Below are 5,350 nucleotides of genomic sequence, written 5' to 3' on the forward strand. Positions count from 1 at the left end.
CCTATTATGAACATAATGAAGTAGGAAATATTCTTCCTTACTTATTATTTTATCTTTCTTCAGCTAAAATGTTCGCTGTCCTTTGTTTGCATGATACTCATTTAATATTAACTTTAGCTTGGACCAACTCTGTATGTGCTTAATGAAGAACAGGAGTTTGAGCTACCCTATACTTCAAAGCATGATTTAAATGTTTTGGTTTTTTTTTTTTCATATATATACTTCTTTAAAGAGATTAATCCAAAGAACAAATACCCAAGCAATTTTATTTTACTTTTCCCTTATGTAGGAGAATATTGACTACTATAAACATAATTAGGGAAAAGTTAGGTATAATTAAGTCAGATTAGGTATAGTTAGGACTAAAATCCTACAAGCAGTCAAAAATTAAAAGAAAAAAGGTGTTACTTACTCGGGCAACAACTTTCTTCTTTGTACAACCAGAACGCTGCAAAGGAGCCACAAGCCTGTTAGTACTTTATAGCTGTAGTTGTCCACATTAAATGCTTCAACAAAAGCCTACTACTTGTCAGGATGATGTTTGGAAAATGAAGATGTCCAGAGATTTTTTTTTATTAGCAATAAGATTCTTAAAAAGCATATTCTTTGTCTGTTTTCAGTTTATCTCTTTCAACAGAAGTTCCTGCTTAGGGGAGTCTCCCTCAGCTGAACCACTGTAGTTTAGTATACAATCTGTATATCTGTATAAGGATGCTTTTTCCTTTTTCTCCCTCCTTTTTTTTTTTTTTTCTTTTTTTTTTTTTAACATTCCCCATCCTTCTTTGTGAGAAAGTTTAGATGCCAACTCTTTTACAAAGCAGTCCAGCCATACAGACTGGATAGAGATAACCAAGGGAATATTAACATATTTCATGTACAAAAGAGGAAGTGAGGAGGCTCCTAAACAGGGCTTGCTGATGAAGGAATTCTTTTTCAGAACATTTGGAATTGGACCTGGTGCAATGAATTCAAGGTAAATAGAAGCCAAAAGAAAAGATGTTTTCAGAAGGCCTCTGTACATTCTAGAATACATTTGGTGCAGTACTTAAGTACTATAGAGGAAAAGTAGGGACAACAATGAAGCAGAATAGTGAATGGCTGAGAGCTGAAAAGGCAAGTAGCTGATGACAGAAGGTTACTCTAGATGGCAGTAAAACAAAAGGAGGCTGTGACAGATGGAAAAAGCTTTTCTATGAACAGAAACAAGTAGACAAAATGTAATTTATTTACACATAAATTATTTACACAACAGTGTATTTGCTTGTCACAATCTATTCACGGTAATCACTGTTTCTGCTTGTAGGACAGATGGAAAGTCTTGACAGAGTAATACTGGGGAATACCAGGCATAAATGTTACTTTACAACAGCAGCATGTAGGTGACATTAAATCTGAATGAGTGTGAAAAGCTTGATATGGCTACCTGCCTCATGTACACAGGTGATGAATTCCCAAATTATCCGATCAAAGTGGACATATTATTAACAAAATCTATTAGTATATATTATTAGAAATATTGTGCCATTTGAAGTAATTGTGCAGCATCCTTGGGTATAGAGAAATAATTAACTTTTTGAAGGGTAGTATAAAGTAATCATATACTAAAAGTCCACAGGTCTAATATAGAAGTGTTTAGTTACTACCATTGTCATTAATCATTAGAATTTGAACACTACAGAACAAACAAAGTACTTACTTGACTATTGGAACTGTAGGTAGTGTCATTCTGGAAAAGAATACATTATTTCCTTTTTAAAAGAATTATTCAAATAAAGCAAGTTTAAAGAAAACAAATTGTTTCTGATACTGCATACAGACATAACAAAAATGACTTGCTGCTCCCATTACAAAAATGACTTATTGCTCCCATTCTCCACAGCCTTGTCTAAATTAGTTTGAAATTCTACCATTGCAGTCCAAAAAACATTGTAATAACAACTTGGATTAGTACAAATGTAACATGAAAAGCAGTGGAATATCTGTCCCTTCTTCTTGCATTCATTGTATCTACTTAAAGATTTTCTTGCAGGTTGTTTTTATTTTTTTTAATTCATGCAAAATGTACCCTTAGATTTTGAGGAAAATATCTGTTACTGCAAAACCATTGAAGTATTTTTATTCATCTTTCATTTCATCCAGTTAAATGCATTTAAAAGCATTAACTGTATCTGTAAACATATATATGACACTTTTCAGCAAGAGAAGAGGCAGTTACTGAAACAGCTGTTAGTGTGGAAACTCAGCATTCTTTCTAGATAATTTTGCTCCAAAGACTGCATATAGCAGAGCAATATTTTCTCATCTACATGAAAAATGTAGTGATAAAAATACATTAGAGAAAGCATACTCACATCATCACAAGCATTTGGATTATTGCCATATGAGGAATCTTGTGACTCCTAGAACGACATCAGATACCAGTTATTTCTTCACAAAAATGAATTGCTAAAAATACACTTTCATGTTTACTGTACAAGACAGAAAAGATGCTCATGCAAAAAAGAAGCTGAGTTAAATTAAATTAGGATCTTTATAAGAAAAAAAGGAGCCAAATCCATAGCTGCAATAGTGGCTGACAGGGAATGTTCCAATCTCCAGTAAAGGAAAAAAACACCGATAAAACAAATCCAAACCAAGAAGAGCACAGAAATAATTACGTTTTATTAGATCTTTGAGTAGATGCAGGGACTACAAAATTGATGCAGGGACTACAAATATTATGTAACTAGGAGAAAGAAAGAACTACTTACCTGATTATCATAATAGGTGTCTGAGGATGATCCACCCTTTAAAACAAACAAAAAACCCAATCAAAATTGGAGAAAGCTACAATATAGAAAACCTGATTTTGAGCAGAGGCTAAAGTTTATATGAAGTGATGTATAAGTAGTGAAATAGAGTATTACTTACTTGGCCACCACCATAGTTTTGTGAGTAGGATCCATCCTATAAAACAAACAAATATAAGCTCTGTTTCAGAGGAAAGTGTGATTTGGTTCAGAGGCTGTAAAGCTGGAACAAACAATTGCCTAGGATTCCTTTGAACAAATACAATTTTCAAGATTTCTGGATAAATTATCAAGCATTATAAAAATTCTTACCAGGAGAAAATCAAGGTCTGCCTACCTGGTTGTCACCATAATTCTGGGATGATCCACTCTGCTAAAAAAAAAAAAAAACAAACCAACAACAAAATAGTTAGAATTTACATTACCATATTGCCGATCAGATATTGATCAGTCATCATAGAAATTAAAGCCATCATAAAACCTTGGTGGGAGGCAATACTTACTTGGCTGCCACCATAGTTTTGTGAGGAGTATGAATCACCCTGTGAAAACAAAACAGCAGCAGTCATAATGCTGGAGAGCTGAATTTTATCTGAGTGAATAGAGCTGTCCTAGGTAGCCGAGTTCTATGGAAATTCTGTGTAACTTCCACTTTTACATAAGTGGAATTTCAGGGCTCATAAAAAATATGTTTGCAGAGAATGAGTTACAGACTGGACATGGAGAGACTCTGCAAGAGTCTATATCCCCATGTGTAAGAAAACGGTACTGTGGATTAGAATTGCTTTAAATATTTTTACCAATGGATAATAAAGATCTACCTAAAAACAAACCCTGTGATCCACCCTGTGATCCACCCTGTAAATCAGACAAAAAGGCTTTAGACACTCACTGTTTGACCATGGAATATTTTTAATAAAGCTATGATACTTGCTTAGGAAGAGTAAGAAGTAGAGGCAGATATAAAATATGAATATAATTTTTAATGTAATGAGCACAGATTGCCAGTAATGCAATGGTAAATACTAGATGAGACATAAATCAAGGAACTTCAAACATTTAAGTAATTTCTAGTGCACAGATGAGCTCCATTATGAACACTTTGTAGGGAATGTATCTTTTTTTTCTCCTGTAGAAAACCTAATTTATACAAATGGAATTAATTTATACAAATTTACTTGGTAGCATTTTCATACAGGAAGCTGTGACCTCTGAGAGACAGTGGCCTTGAGGACAAGGTTTTAAATAAAACACTCAGTATATTTCAATGTGCCCTCTTCAGAAGAGGAATGTAACTCCTTCCAGTGAAATCAGAAGAGATATTTGTAGAAAAGTGCATAATAAGAATAGTGAAATACTGAATTATTTAAGTGAGTGGGATATTTGCCATTCACTAAAATGGGAGTAAGGCTTCGTTCAGAACAAAAGAAAATGAAATGAAAAGTATCATCTTTCAATGTTCTAGAAGATTTTAGAACAAAATTGAAGCATTCTCTGTAGTCTTAAAAAGAAATAGGTTCTCTTAAAAAAATAAAAGCTGTTATAAAATATATGCCTATTAAATATAGAATTCTACCAAGTTATAATATATTACATACAATGCATTGTACATTCTGACCACATAATAATAATATATTGTAGCAGCATCTATGTTGTTTGCATATTTATAAATATAGTATATATTTATATTGTTAAAACACAGTGCTTGTTGAAGCAATCTATCCAATTTTTCTGTTTCTTGTGAAAACTTAGTAAGAATCAAAAGAAGAGTTGTGAATAAAAAGGAAATAATTTGTTGCCATTTTCTGCCTAATTTTTAACATCACAGAGGTGACTTCTTTAAACATAAGTGACATCTTTTAGGATAGTGGTTTGTAGAGCTCCAAAACTTGAACTTGCAACAAATACACATGTGGCTATCTATAGTTCACTGCACAAACTTTTTTTTCAGGGACTTCAGCAAAGTTCTAAAATATTTTCTGGCTTTTTGATAGGAAAAGAGAGGCTGCTGAGCTCTAGCCCTGATTTAAGTCACACCAGTTAGGCAACTCTGCAGCAGACTTCTTTCCAGAATCTGTCCTTAATGTCCTATAGAATTAGACATTTCAAAACATAATGCTAAGAAAAAGGGGCAGAGAAGGCTCCAAAGTCCCTGTGATACTCCTGTGTATAGGAAGAGAGTGAGTTCTAATCTCAAAATTTGTAAGATTATATGGATTTTCGCAATATGAATCTGAATTTGGAACTAATTGAGTTAGCGGCAAAAATAATTTTGGATGCATCTTAAAATAAGAGAAGAAAGCCCATTTACCTGGTGGCAGGGATTGCTATCATAGGAGACACCCTGTCAAAAACCAACCAGACAAAAAAGTAAATGCCATTTTTCTTGCAAAGTAGTTTCCTTACAATTTCCTATGTGAGAATTAGTGTTACAAAATTCAACATTTAACTTTACAGAAAGTGAGTTCAATTTTGCTTAACCTTTTAAGTGTGTGGCTTTACCCTCTGTCACTCTCATACCCCCATACAAGCATCAAGACACTTTCAAACAGATGATCAAA

The 5,350-nt window shown here is 33.3% G+C and overlaps 1 long non-coding RNA gene across 1 annotated transcript; it reads right to left on the reverse strand.

Annotated features, from left to right (window-relative positions):
- Positions 1–417: 417 nt before the first annotated feature.
- LOC121362253 lies at positions 418–2,786 on the reverse strand. Its single transcript, XR_005956474.1, has 4 exons — positions 2,751–2,786; positions 2,352–2,399; positions 1,697–1,726; positions 418–448 (listed from the first exon to the last, which is right to left on the reverse strand). It is a non-coding gene; the product is annotated as an uncharacterized LOC121362253 (long non-coding RNA).
- Between the last annotated feature and the right edge of the window lie 2,564 nt (positions 2,787–5,350).

Source organism: Pyrgilauda ruficollis, unplaced genomic scaffold, assembly GCF_017590135.1.
Source record: "Pyrgilauda ruficollis isolate IOZ18807 unplaced genomic scaffold, ASM1759013v1 scaffold6, whole genome shotgun sequence".
NCBI lineage: Eukaryota > Metazoa > Chordata > Aves > Passeriformes > Passeridae > Pyrgilauda > Pyrgilauda ruficollis.